Source organism: Lissotriton vulgaris, chromosome 8, assembly GCF_964263255.1.
Source record: "Lissotriton vulgaris chromosome 8, aLisVul1.2, whole genome shotgun sequence".
NCBI lineage: Eukaryota > Metazoa > Chordata > Amphibia > Caudata > Salamandridae > Lissotriton > Lissotriton vulgaris.
This window is the reverse complement of record NC_141696.1, coordinates 1,474,062,351-1,474,077,927: the sequence shown is the minus strand read 5'-3', so window position 1 is coordinate 1,474,077,927 and position 15,577 is coordinate 1,474,062,351.

Genomic DNA, 15,577 nt, shown 5'->3' with positions numbered 1-15,577 from the left:
TCAGATCATGAAATGTTAGAGATGTATTCATATTGCAAAGCTTTATACCTGTTACCTTCATTAAGGTTATCAACTCCTACAGAATTGAAATGCATCTAGAAATGTGGTTATTTAAACACCAGTAGGAACGTTGCCAAACACCACCATACATACATCAGCAGGGGCAACATTAGATGCTATTTACAACACAACAGGACAGACCTAGTTAGGAAAATATGGGTGGTTTGACCTTTTGACACAAATACCTGTCACAGAAATGATTCCTGAACGTCACCAAGGGACTCAGTATACATATGCCAGACCTACGTTATGTACAGATAACATCCAGAGGTAGTGAAATCCTACAGTGTAGGGAAGCTGTGCCTTTTTTTAAAAAAAAAGCCCCAACACTGACAGTAGTAAAAACGAAAGTTTCCTTTATAAAATTCAATGCTTAAGGCAATCTGAAAACCATGCTTGTGCAGCATCTTTTAATTTTTCATTTTACATCAGCTAAAGAAATATTTTTTTCCTTTTTGCAAAATGGCACTCTTAAATACAGACTGCCCCTTTTTCCTTTTTGATAAATCCAGTCTTTCACATACAAGCAGTGTGATACACCTTGGGAATACCTCGAACAGGAACTATGCCTCTCATGGTTTCTAATTTAAAAGACCAGTCTGACAAGACTGCAACTTACCTGTTCTTGCAATAGAGAATGTGCATCTGTCTGACACTTCCAAAGGAAAACGCCAGTGGCAATTACCACAATGCAGGGTCTGCTGAAGTCCCATGCTTGGCTGTGTCCCAAGCGTATTCCCATCAAACCAAAGCATTCCTTGCAAATCCAATGGGTGCCTTGTGCTTCATTTAGCAACACCAAGGTATGGATTGAGACCTCATTGGCGAATATGGCTGAAGGTGAGGTACGAGTAAATCCAGGCACACAGGTACAATCTTCAGCACCGGCTGCCTCAGAACAAGCAACTGGCAGCACTGTCTTTCTGTGCTTCCACAACGGCTATGCGAGGTATTAAAAAGGTCTGTTCACTGCAGCAAATGGCAACGAGAAATGTTGTGACTACCAGCACTTTTTATCTCTAGTTCTTCAAAACATGTCCTGAAACACATTTTTTCTGTTATTGTTTCAACTTTCACCGAGTGCTTGGAGCCTTCCCTCTGAATTGACTTTTTTAAAGAAAGCATGGTCTTTTGAAAAAATCATGAAAGAGTTTTCAATTTTATAAACAGAAACTTTTATAAGTAACTACTTACTCTAAAGAGTATGTATATATTTTTTAATGACACTATAGATTTTTCCTGTCTCCACAGAGTCTATATTAATTTTACATATTTTAACAGCTGCTATTTTTTTCAGCTCATACAACTCTCATGCAACTACCTGCCAATTATATGCAAATCCCTATTTTAGTCACGTAGTTTGCTTTTAATGGGTTAATAACTCTTGTCCATAGATTGGAGTGGGTGTTATGAAGGAAATTGAGGCCTTAACATAGGTACTGTCTCAGAGGCACACATCCTTTGTGTCACAGAGACAAGCAGGCCCTTTCACAGAGACAGGCAGGCCCTTTGACCTAGATTAGCCCTCATTTCACAATAACGAGCAACAGAGAGGCTGTCCCCTTATCTGATCACTGTGTGCTCTGTGCACAGAAGACGGTCCATCCTAAATACGTAATCTTCATGTCCAACAGTGACTAACCTACGTCACAACAAATTCTTGGAAACAGACCAAGAACACATCTTCCTCTGACCAACATTACATCAATCCAAGACACCTTTCCAGTATAAGTATACCTCCCTTTGCCCAAGAAAACCAGAGGAGACAGAGACTTCCAGGCCGACACTCTGCCCGAGGCGCTGCAACCTGCGTCATGCCACAGCTCCAGCTGGCAGAGGTCCATCACCCATCTGTGGGTGTCCAGCTCCAGATCAGGATGAAGTCCCACTGAGGTAAAGGGGTTAGACTAACTCCTAGGGGGATTCTTCGCTCTCTAAAGACCTATACACATGCTAGGTACACTTAGGTTCATCTAGTTAGGCACCATAGTAGTATAGGCTTTATCTTAATGCATTCTGTATTTCATGTATTTGTTCATTACTATTGCAAAATGGTATAACTATACAAAGCCTTTTTATTTAACTGCACTGCTGGCCATAATTCTCTGCTACTGTCCAACAGTTGTCTCAGCACATATAACCAGTACTAGAAGAACAACTGTGCAATAAATTTTATTGTAAACACACCCGACTGTTTCTTCTATGTACTTCTGTGAGATGAGTGACTGAATGAAAAGTAGTATATTGTTTCCATGATCCTGAGGGATGTGGGTTTTATGTTATGTGGTTGCCAGAAGCTATTCCCTTCTTGTCTTCAAGAAGTTTCTAGTGGCCTCTGAGCTAGCTGGTGCACAGTAATTAAGTTTAATATACATAATAGGGGCATACAGACCTCAGTCCTATGCCAAGCCTATCGTGTATGTTATTCCAATGCGCAGAACCTATAAGGGATATAGGAACTACACTACAAGACGAAATAGTGAAAACACAGCGAAACATCTCAAAATTGCAATTCCCGAATCCAATTAATCCCAATTGCAAAATAAGTAATATAGCATAATGCTCAGTGATAAGACACGTAACCCCAGAAACAGAAAATAATAGTGAACTGGTCAAATACTTTATCTACATTTGAAAACACAGCGAAACATCCAAAAATTGAAATGCCAGAATCCAATCAATCCCAATTGCAAAATAAGTAATATAGCATAATGCTCAGTGATCACGTAACCCTAGAAAAAAGAAGATAATAGAGAAATGGTCAAATACTTTATCTACATTTGAATCAAACATGCTCAGAGCAAATACCCAAGCATGTCAAATTTACAAGAAATGAGAGAGAACAAAGCAAAAAAGCTGCGTGGCCATAGAGCTTCCCCGTGCTTACCTGACGCACCCAAGATAGCATTCAAATTGCCGAAAGGGAATTATCTCCCGCTTTGGACATCAAATAGCGAGTCAATTTCCGGAATGGGCGTAATGATGAAATGTCATCAAAGTCACGTTGCGTCAGGAAAAAACCAAAGTGTTCTGTCTCCTTTTTTCACTGATGTAAGAGTACATGTTATTTCTTTGTTTAGGACATATCAATAAGCATCTTTTTGTCCTATGAGGTTTATGTACAAACAGATATTATTTTTTAATTTTTGTATTACATGTGGTTGTCATATATTGCAATGTATATATGTTTTTCTCTTTTCATTTTTATTTTTTCATTTCTGTTACATGTGTAATTTGAATATGTTTTTTGTTTTGACTCTTTCCTTTGTGTGTATATATTTATGTGTGTATTTTGTCTACTTTTTTGCCTTGAAGAAGTTCTCTATGAGAATGAAACGTGTTGGCTGAAATTCCCTGTGTTTCTGGAAATCGTTTATATTTGATCAATAAAGAAACTTTGGATAACTTCAGAGCAAATTCCTGGACATTTCTTGTATTCCTGCGCACACCAAAATAAAATACATTTTCTTTTACCTCACTGATGATTAGAGAATGAGCATAAACTTGTATGGTTTCAGAAAACAAACAAAAAGGGGCTGCTGTCTCTTCTTCAGAGGCCGCAACAGCTAAGTTAATAAATTTCAGAGATGTTGATTTATACCTCTGTGAAAAGGCACTCTAGGGTGTGGAGCACTGCAAGACATTCTACATGCATTTACTTACAGTATCTCACATTCCTTTCTTTTACCTTGTCTTGTATAATAGTCGCAGGCGGTTTCTCCATGGCTCGAGCTGCACGTCTAGCAGGAAACCAACTTGAGAACAAACAGTTTGCTTCTGGGGATAACGTGATAGGGGTGGTAGGGCAGACATTTGGGGAATTCCAGCAGCAATATCTCTTTCGGTTTCATATTGACTAGGTCATTGTGGAAAGCAGCAGAAACAGGAAAACCGGCGGTGGTGAGGTTGGAAAGACACCATTGTCCCGCTGCATTGAAAGTGGGCGTGGCCGCTGAATGAAGCAGGTCGTTGTGCTTGAGTTCGGAGAAACTAAATAAAGAAAATAGAACAGTTCCGATGCAAAAACCTAGTAATGAACCAAATTACCAAAAGTAGTAAGTGCAGTCTGTGAATACCAAAAGTAGTAAGTTTAGGATTTGGTCCTAAGTTAATTCTGTGAATCGGGCACCAGGTCTTCAAATGTCCCAGTAAGTAAATTGCAGACCTTCCTGTACATAAACAAACCATGGCATTTGTTTTTCCATGTGTGCTGCACAAGGCAGCACACATGGAAAAAGCAAAAACGAGGAAAAATAATGCATTTCTCCTCATTTCATCAACTTATGACCAGGATGTTCCTGGTCTTAATTTGGGCACTGCCTCCTATGTACGCCACCATTGTACATAGGGCGCAGCGTCACATATAATGGGTGTTACAGTGGAACACCCGCCACAACACCCACTACATGCCCCTTTCATGCTAACCATAGCGTGAAAGGGGGCCTTATGTACAAGGCACCGTTAAGCCACGTTAAGTGGCTAAACAATACCATGTACATAAAGCGCAGCCCCTATCGCCACCACAATGACAGTAAAAGTGACATTGTGGTGGCAATAAGGGCTTTTACAAATGCCCATATGTTTCACCCCCAATTCATTATCACGATTCTTCTTGCCAACTTCTTCTTGACATACCTTACTATCTACCAAGAAAAACATTTTTAGGTCGTGCCTGACCCAGCACTCAAAGCTGCTCTGGCAAAGATCTGTGGTAGTTCAGTACGGGAAAGAAGCCCCGCCCACTCACTCGCCCATATTTTTCATTGACTTGTGTCTTTTACTTTCCTAAATACTGGCATCCGAATCCTTAGTAGGCTTGTTAGTCCCTCCTTAGTGCGGCCATGTCCTCATTTGTAACCAATACCAAAGGGGGTGGTGATGGACGGAGCATCTGAACCAATCAAACACTCACACCCAGTCAAAAGATCTGGATTTAATCCATCACCGTTCTTTAGGTCCCTCTGCCACCACAGTTCAGACATGGCCATATGCACATCAGTCTGACCCTGTGCCTCACGGGAACAGTCCAGCCCAAACTGCCAAGCCATACCTTCCCTGGACCGGAAACAAGTTTCCTAGGACCGGTTTCTAGCATTCCAGCCGTCTTCAGCCAGGCTTGCTTGAATCCAGTGGCAAAGTGAACAAGGGACTCACGTCTGAGCATACCCTACCAACTTATGGCGAACAAAGCAGTACAAAAGGGGGTGGTGATGGACGGAGCATCTGAACCAATCACACTTGATCGTTAGGACCTTATCGGGATCTCACAGGTGAAGGATTTGTGGGGTAGGAATGGGATCCTTACATTTGAAGAGTTGCAGGCTAGACACCAGTTGCAGGAGAGTTATCTGCTGATTAGGCATGCGTTGGTGGCTGGCATTCCCTGCGGTGTTACGCCCTCTGTGGCCTCTCTGCTCCACCCTCGAAAAGTTCTTTGGACCGAGGCATGAAGAAAGCTATGTGAACAGCTCCAGTGCTCAAGGCCCCGGACTTTTCCAAAGAATTCATCATCCAAACAGACGCGTCTGAGCATGGTATTGGGGCAGTGTTATTGCAGCTGAATGAAGAAGGTCTGGACCAACCTGTGGTTTTCCTTTCTAGGAGACTACTCCCCTGGAACAGAGGTGGAGTGCAATCCAGCTGGAAGCTTTTGCGGTGGTCTGGGCCCTGAAGAAGTTGCGGCCATATCTGTTTGGTTGGCACTTCCTTGTTCAGACAGACCACCGGCCCCTCCGGTGGCTCATGCAAATTAGGAGTGAGAATCCCAAGTTGCTAAGGTGGTCCATATCCTTACAGGGAATGGACTTTAGGGTGGAACACCGACCTGGATTGGACCATGCCAACTCTGATGGTCTCTCGAGGTTTTTCCGCCTTAGTGATGAGAACTTCCAAGGGATTGGGAAGCTCTCCCCACTTTTAGATTTTTGTTTTTGGTCCCTTTCTGCCTCCCATAATTTTTGTCTACCAGTCCTTTTTGTGTGGCCTTAGGTCTCTGGGTGCCCCACCACTGCTAACCAGTGCTGAGGTACGGGTACGCCTTTCTAAAATGGTGGATAGAGAGGGTTCCTAAGATGGATGCCTGTCAGGAATTACCTCAGAGAGTTTGGGCCATAGGATAGCATTAGAGGGTTCTAGAATCTTCCATTCCACTCTAGTGACCTTGGCCTAGGCTATTTAAGGGAGGACGCTGGGCGGCCATTTTGTCACTCGGGCTCACTTGTCGTCACTTGACTAGTCACTGCTGGGTTGGCCGGAGTACAGACAACTGCGACAGGGGGATTGTGTCACAGGCTACTCTGATTGTTCCTAGGGGCTGCGAGATAGTCATGGGTGCTGCCCTCCTCCCTGTTGATCTGACCCTGCTTATGTGAGGAGATCTGTGAACCTCTTCAAACCAGTGCGGCCATTCGTCAGGAAATCTTATTCACGTCAATTGCTGGTGAGTGTGAACTTGCCCAACCCCAGAGACCTTGGACATAGATCCAAAGAACAACACGCAACAGGGGTCCTTTATTACAATTTCTGAGGAAGGGTGATCTCAGCTTCAGGCCTTGCCTTGTTCGGCCGGGTTGAGGTGTACCTTGTGCCAAGTGCCATGGACAACTAAGAAGGGTCAGCACTACAGAGTTCAGAGCTTCCGCTCTTTGCCCTTCTGACCTTCCAGAGGCGCAGGGGTGCTAAATTTTTACTGAGTCGCTGACCCGGGTGCTGAGAAGAGCCAGGCGATCTCAGCCTGAGGCGTGTGGAAGGCGTAGCGACGCGAAGTTCTGTGGAAGACGCTGGGCGGGGCCGTTGAGCGACCGGTCCCCTCCCGCCAAGCGCGTCACCTCACAGTTTGAGTCGAGTCTCCTCAGAAGCAGAGGCTGCAGCAGCCCTCGGGTGCCCTGTGCTCCGGTGATCAGAAGTAGACACTTGGAGACCCGACTTGAGAAGCCGTCATAACTCCGCTCAGCCGCCATCCCCGCCCGCCTCAGGTGAAGTGTAAAGAACCTGAGCGGGCGGCCGGGGGAAACGTGACCAAGCCAACTTGCTTCCCGGAAGAAATAACTAGGGCGCTGATCGGGCGCACAGGTATCTGTGGGGAGGTACTGAGGAGGGAGGAGCAGAAAGGAACAAGGCCTACAAGGAGGGGGCGAACTGAAGAGATTGGGGTGCCACAAACTTGCCCTAAGCAAATCCACTCTCCAGTAAATTGTGACTGACTGAATCGAAGAGTAGGCCTTACACTCTGATTTTCCCCCTTTTCAAAAGCCTCCTAGAAACATCAGGGGAGTTGGGAAAGGTGGCGCAATCTGCATAAGAAATTTGTTATGTCTCTCCTCTGAACATTTTCTTCATATTGGCTCAGTTGACCGGAGGCCGGTCCAAGCTTTAAATGTACTTACTACTGATTAGCATGTTCCTATTGATCTATAAGTGAATGTATTCAGGAATCTAATGCTGATTATTACTGATTACTGTGAGGAAGTATGTTACGTTTTTCCAATGAATATGATTAATCCTCCAAGTGCATTGCTGAAAGATTTATGATAATTGACAATGAAACTTACATACAATTCCTTCCTCAAAACAACAAGATAAAGTTTCACCATTTTATAACTAACCTATTGGTGTGGTGTAATTTTTGGTGGGTTTGCGCTGGGGTGTTGTAGAGTGTGTAATACAAGCACGACACATATGTCTTTGAGATCAGCCTTCCGCTAGTGCCTCGCTATCTACCGCCCCCGGAACCGGGGCCGGCAACCTCGGTTCCAACAGTGTACTCCACGGTCCACCCTTAGATTCGGATCCTCATTTGAATCAAGCCTTCGCCTCCCATTGGCCTGTTTGACACACAAACTGCCTCTCACTACTGGGGGGCTTGAATGACAGTATTACAGCCTCTACCAAGCGCCCCGGCAGGCTCATTTGGTGCAACGACCATATCCCCGGTCTGATCAATGGACCCAATTAGCCTCCCACCAACCGTAATACTTTGAGACAGGTGTGAAAAGTTGGCCTGGTATATGATGCTCACTAGTTCTAGTGATCACCTTGTACCATGCCAAGCAACCCTTATGATGATTGGTTGTAAGTCAACCTTATAGACCAGCTATCCTAGTAGCGTGGACAAAGCAGACTTAGGCTAAACTCTGTAAAGGCATGTGAAGCAAGCTGTTTTACCATACACCTTGCTTCCCGTAAAGCTCCACCTAGATGGGATCCCTGGTATAACATCCCAACAACAAATAGATACAGTCCCCTAGAAATGGTGGATTGACCATCAAGGGATCTAGAACAAACCACCCCAAACTCGCCATACTCCCCCCTCCCTAAGTAACAACATTGTCACAACTTCACCAACCCCAGCTCTGAAAGACAACCCCCACACAATACCTTTCTTATTTTGGAATGTGGCGGGTCTCCGAACTAAGATCGATGATCCTGGGGCAGTCAATTTCCTAGAGCAAGGCAAAATAATCTGCCTGCAAGAGACCTGGGCAACCTCAGAGCTACACTTATTAGGGTATAAAACCTACTTTTCACCTGCTACTCAAAGCCCAATAGGCAGACCCAAAACAACGAGATAAAGTTTCACCATTTTATAACTAACCTATTGGTGTGGTGTAATTTTTGGTGGGTTTGCGCTGGGGTGTTGTAGAGTGTGTAATGCAAGCACGACACGTATGCCTTTGCGATTTAGCCTTCCGCTAGTGCCTCGCTACCTACCGCCCCCCCGGAACCGGGGCCGGCAACCTCGGTTCCAACAGTGTACTCCACGGTCCACCCTTAGATTCGGATCCTCATTTGAATCAAGCCTTCACCTCCCATTGGCCTGTTTGACACACAAACTGCCTCTCACTACTGGGGGGGCTTGAATGACAGTATTACAGCCTCTACCAAGCGCCCCGGCAGGCTCATTTGGTGCAACGACCATATCCCCGGTCTGATCAATGGACCCAATTAGCCTCCCACCAACCGTAATACTTTGAGACAGGTGTGAAAAGTTGGCCTGGTATATGATGCTCACTAGTTCTAGTGATCACCTTGTACCATGCCAAGCAACCCTTATGATGATTGGTTGTAAGTCAACCTTATAGACCAGCTATCCTAGTAGCGTGGACAAAGCAGACTTAGGCTAAACTCTGTAAAGGCATGTGAAGCAAGCTGTTTTACCATACACAATCCCCTTGAATATCAAATGAAAGGACACCACACAGATATATATTAAAAATATATATATATTTATTTACTACAAATATCCCCTATACTCTTTATGAGCACAGAAGCAAATGGTTTAAAACAAAACACAGTTTAAATACACAAAAGTTGCACAATATGGATGAGCCCTAGGGGCCACCTAAACCATATACTAAAATAGTGGTATAAGAACCACCTAGCTGAAAGGGAGTGGGCCTAGGGCCTTGGGAATCGCTGGAGCTGTTCGGGACTAACAGTGAAGAAGTCGGGAAAGGCCCGTGGGACTCGGGTGCAGTGCGGAAAGTGCACGCATATACCAATGTAATGTCAATGGTGCGTAAAAGTTACAAAGTTAGTGTTTAAGGAACCTTCCGGCTGACCTAGAAGGACAAAACTTTAGACCTAGGCACTAGAGGTGTGTAACAGTGTAGAAACACCGGCGTTGCTGAGTTACCTCTCCCACAGGAAGCGGGTGCACAGGTGCGAAGTAGTGTCGGGTTTCGTCACGCAGTTCAATGGTGCTTGGAGCTGAAGATGCTGCAGGCGTCGAGACGAGAAGAGTTCCGGTGGATCCAAGGGTGGATCTGAGGTGGTGAAGACCTTAAAGCAGAGGGGACAATGTTCAAAGTCACTAGCCAGTGACTACCGTGGAACCAGGATGGAACCAGGCGATGTCGGGTGCAAACAGGCAAGGTGCAGCTTGTCTCCTCAGCCACGTGGACACGAAGAGCTTGAGGACGTTCAGGAGTCGATCAAAAGCTGTCCCATGAAGGCTCTAGCTGATGGCGGTGTCGGCAACTTGATTGGAGCAAACAGGCCTTGGCTAATGCAAGCCAAGCAGGAAGTGGAAAAAGCTTATCACTCGGACCAGCAAGGTCAGAGCGGTTGCTCCTTTTTACAGGAGCGAGGGCAAGTCTGGAGCAACCAGACCCGTGTGTAAATTGTAGGTTTCGTCGCCAAGATGGCCGCTGACCATGTGGCAAGTGGCCGGGATGGCGCATCAAGTGGCACAATGCAAAAGGGCCCCACGCAGATCGTGGACATGCTGGGGGGGTGATCTTCGGTGCAAGGGCTGCTCGGTGGTGGGGCTTCTCAAACCCCAAAGCAAAGCATCGAGGATGCCTCGGGTGCTGCGCAGTCAGCTTCTCGGGGGTCTTGTGAGATGTCCGGTCCCACGTCTCTCGGTGCCTCCACGGGTCCCTTCTTTGCAGGGACTGTGGATCAGGCTGTGAGAAGTCTGGGAGTCTGGGTCTCATCATACTCTGGGCTCGGGCTCCGGCAGGAGGCGGCGGCAAAGCAGACGTTGAGTTGCTGGATGGTGCCTGTGTTCACAGGGTGGCCACTCCTAGGCCACAAGGGAGTTTCTCTTCAGTCTTCTGTGCAGCAGAATGTCGAAGTCCAGTCGTCTTCTCAGTTTCAAGTTGATGCAGGATGATCTGAGGTGCTATGGCACTGCTCCCACTCTTATTCCCAATCAGAGGGGTGGATCACCTGCTAGGTCCCTCCTCTGGGCGGGACCAGGAAAGGGGGCGGTTATACCCCCTTTCCTTTGTCCAGCTCCGCGCCAGGACTGGGGCTGGAAAGCCCCAGCACCGGTTTGGACTGGCTTATGCACAAGGACACCTTGTATGCCCCGGGCATGTCTGATTCTATTCAGCCCTGTCCTACCCAATGCACAAAATCCTGTCTGGGGTGGTGCTCGCACCACCCCAGGCAGGAAACCCTTTGTCCAAGCCTCCCTCACTGGAAGGACTCCCAGCAGCAGGAGGTCAGACTTGTGCCTGTGGTGGCAGCATCCATTTTGTGATGCTGAGGCTCTGGTTAACTTTAACCGGGGTTCAGGTTATGTACATGTCGTGTCCCTCTAGAAGGGTGGAATGCTATCCCCGTCTACAGAACTGTCCAGGGGATAGTATTCCAAATCGTATGTCACCTTACTCGACATGTTAGCATATAACCACAAGGATTATAATGCACTTAAGAGTATATGGTACGGCAATATCCCGGAACAGGTAAGGGAGTTGTTCCCGACAGCTGCAGACAGGCTCAGCTCATGCTAGAGCACCATCTCACATGAAACCACGCACTCTGCCTCCAGGATTGTTAAGGCCTGCCATAGGAGTGACTTATAGGTTACTATGTGTCCAGTTAGGTTAGATATAGATATACTATATCTAAGTAAGAGGTGATTACACCAGCTTACCTCAGCTGAGCAATCAGCCAGATGTGTTAAATATGGAGGCCAGGCCAGGGGTGGCACAATACATGCTGCAGCCCCTGGTAGGACTTGGCTACACCTATGCCTTGGGTACCTATGGTACACTGTTACAGGGGCCTATAAGGTGAACCAGTTCCAATCGTGAATGCACCTAAGGTACATGAAGTCCATTTTAAGGAGAGAGGCCCTGAATAGCAGGATCCCAGGCCAACTATGTCAAAAACCAGCTAAACACCAGGCAAAAAGTTTGGGGGTAACCATAGTCAGATATCCACCTTCGTACAACAGGAGTAAGTGCTTTTCAATTTTACTCAATCTGCTATCTATTTCCTCGAGTTTAATGGAGATAGGCTTCAGTAGAGTCAGTCATTTATCTTCAAGTTTAGCTACTATTCGGTCTTCCAGGTCTACCAGGTCACATTGGTCCTGCCCAAGGGAAACCTGGGGTTTAACACTTCTCGGGCTAGGTGCACTTGGGGGAACAACCTCTTGGGCACAACCTTTCCGCCCATGAGGGCCTCTGGTTTTTAACACTTTGCTAGGCTGATGTGAAGTAACTGGGATACCTCCTGCCTACCTTTTCTTTGCTATGGCACCAGCGGTGACCGTATCCCTCCCTTTTTCACCCTGAACTAATCGTTGCTGGCGAGTTAGGATTTTAGAGGGAGAGGCCGGAGGAAGAGTAGGCCTGATGGGGCGGGCTGCGCCACTCCTGTGCTGACTGGAGTCGGAAGTGCGTGCAGCCCTCCTAGGCCTTGCGCATTACCCAGAATGATCAACGTCGCTCTAGAAGACTGCACTAGAATCTTGGAGTCGAAGATCAGTGTCCCCAGCAGGCATCGCGTCTTCTGGTGCCGCAGAGCCAGCCATGCAGGGAGGAAATCCAGCCCTGCTGAGGGGGGGGGGGGGGGGGGGGGGGTAAGCTGAGCTGTAGCGCGATAGAAGGACCAACAAGGCTGATCAACAGTGGCTAAGGAGTGAAGACCTCAAAATAGAAAAACAGGGGAAAAAAGCCAAAGATAAGATGTAAGAAAGGCAAAACATCACAGGAGACGAGGCATAAAATAACAAAGCACTCCACAAACGCTGATAATATTATGACCTAGGGGCCTTAAAAACAGTTTGTGCAAATAAGGGTAGGCAAAACTGATATCTGAGCCAAGCGGCACACAGAAGGAACAATCATGGTGTACAGGACGACTAGGGTGCTGAAGAGGATTGAGACCCAGTAATACTTTAGGGAAGAAAGTATTCCTACCTTGGCCCACCTGAAGGCGACACAATAAGGCCCTATAAACTGAAGGGCAACAACACAAAGGAGACAAAGAGACACTAGATATAGGGGCCGCCATCCAGTCAGGTTCGGGAGCTCCCCTCTATTGTAGGAGGTCTGATAGACACAAAAAGACTGGAGCAGTGGTGGTCAGAGATCAACCTGGAAGACCGGGACCTAGAGATATATACACTAACGGATAGAACTGGAGTGGCTTCCCCCGTAGGACCCACGCCAATTGAGAATAAGTGCCTAACAAGAAATAAACCAAGCGATTAGCACACGGCCAGACTAGGTAAAATATAGGCTGTCGAGAGGAGAACAGACCAACAAAATAGGGCAATACACAGGGCTGGCAACAGACAAGCCCGGAAGAGACCCTGAAAGTGCGACCAGCCAAGGAGCTATGGCACAAGACAAGGCGGATATATTTGGGTCCATTAGAGACTCCCGGGTGGCGCTAGAAACAAAGATGAACACAATGGCGATGGACATAAACCACCTCCGCCTAGATCTGTGAAAGGTGGCGGAAAGAGTCACAAACACTGAGGAAGAAGTGGTGACACTGCAGGAAGAAGTTGAGAGTCTCCGTACGACAGTAACCTTGTTACAAGAGCAGTCAAATTGAGTAGAGGGTGCCGAAGGGTGATCAAGAAGAAACAGCCTTAGATATGTAGGACTTTACTAAAGAAATACAAAGGGCCCACCGCTTTCCCATGACTCTCTCTAAAAAATCTCAGACAACTGTACAATATCCTCGGCATTCCTGGTTAATTTTGGTAACTTCCTACTTCGCGAATCAATTTTTGATTTAGCCTGCCCTACCAGCAAAAGAGAATAAAAGGGCTTCTCATTTTTTTGTAGACCTGATTTCGCTCATGCAACTGTGGAAAGAAGGTGGAGGCTGAGACAACTAATTCTCCATTTGAATCAAAGGGTGCCACCGTTTATCTACAGAACCCGGCACGATTAAAAATCATAATTAATGGCACTGCGAGAATCTTCTCCAGCGAAGTACAGGCAGAAGTGTATTTAAAAGAAATCACCAAGGCAGACAAAAGCAAGAATAATAAGTAGATTACTTATTAACGGTCACACACAAAACCGTTATACTGATTATGACTGTTATTAATTTGTTTTTCTGAGTAATAACAGATGCTAACCAAACACACTATGATAAAGATTCAGGTAGACACGGGGGTTTAGGCGAGTGGCCGCCTAGAGCTAACAATCAGACTGGTGCCTATAACCTGGTACAATTTGAACCAGGTAGCCTCAGGAAGGGGTAGTGGGGGGTGGGATGGCCTAAAGGGAGGGTACAGTTTGTTTTGTAAAGGGGCACTAGGGGGAATAGTGTGGGGGTGGGGATACAGGCATGAAATTAAGTCAGAAAATGTGGAATTTATAAGAACTTATTTGCTTGGGGAAAGTGGCATTGTCAGATCCTTTTTCTTTGTGTATCAATGAGTTAAATAAAAATATTAACAATTAATATTTGTGGATTAAATGACCCCAAAAAACGACAAAGAACTGCAATGTACCTCAATGCAATTGGAGCTGAAATAGTTTGCGTTCAGGAAACTCATGTTGAAGCATCTCAAAAATCAATTCTAAAAACTTTAGGCTATAGGGTGATCACGGCAACAAGTCAGGCAAATAAAACACGGGGAGTAGCCATTTTGGCACGCGGTAGTGGTCTTCAATTTGGTAAATCAATGGAAGATGGGCCATTACCGAATGTCAATATGGTACAGGGAAAAAATTAACCATCTGTTCGGTTTATGGATGCGTAGATGATGATCCTGCTCCTTTTATATTGTAGAACAATGAGCTAGCACACTGGCCATTACCATTAATTATCTGCGGTGACTTTAACCTGAATCTTCCAGCAGATTGGGGGCAAGGGCAAACCAATTTTATTTATCAAGGAAGGAAACCAAGAGTGTAAAAAGCCCTTGAAGAAAACTGTGTTACACATCGTATTATTGACTGCTGATAAATGCACTTTTCAAATAATCCAGGTTTCACTTTTTTCACTAATCCACACCACAAATTTGCGAGACTAGATTATATATTTGCTACACATTCTATAGCCACAAACTGCACTATAGATAAATTGCCGAAAGTCTTGTCTGATCACAACCCTTTAATCATAGGTATTGATATAGGCAAGATACAATTGAATCATAAGAGCTGGACTTTTGAAAGGGCTTGACTGCTTAACAAAGAATATTGTCAGCAAATATAAAAATGGATCCCAGAATTTTTAGAATTTAATATTGGTGGCGCCCCGCTGGAAATCGTTTGGGATACTCTTAAAGCAGGAATTAGAGGAGAAACTATTAGATTTTCTATCAAAAGCAACCAAAATGAAAAATTGCTAAAAAAAACTCTACAAAATAAATTAGTTAATAAAGAGGAAGATTTGGTAAGGGCAATTCAGGGAAATACTAACGTGGACAAAACTTTAAGAGAAGTAATCATCACCAAAAACCAAATTGTAGACATTTTTATATCTAAAGCAATTTGTAAAGCCACTCAAAAGGAAAAGGTGTACGAGCTTGGTGAAAAAGTGGGGCATCAATTGGCTGTTCGTACAAGGCAGGATCATACCGATAATACAATTAAAGAGATCAGAGACCCTGTGAAAGGCCTCAATAAAGATACTGACTTAATCAGAGAAGCATTTAAAAGATATTATGAGGAGTTATACACCGAGACATGTAAAACCCAATCACAAATAGAGGAATATCTGGATTCGGTAACATAGTCAGCACTTTCCCCAATGGATCAAGATATTCTGGCAGAGAAACCTCAATGGGTTGAGATACTTTTATCAATACATA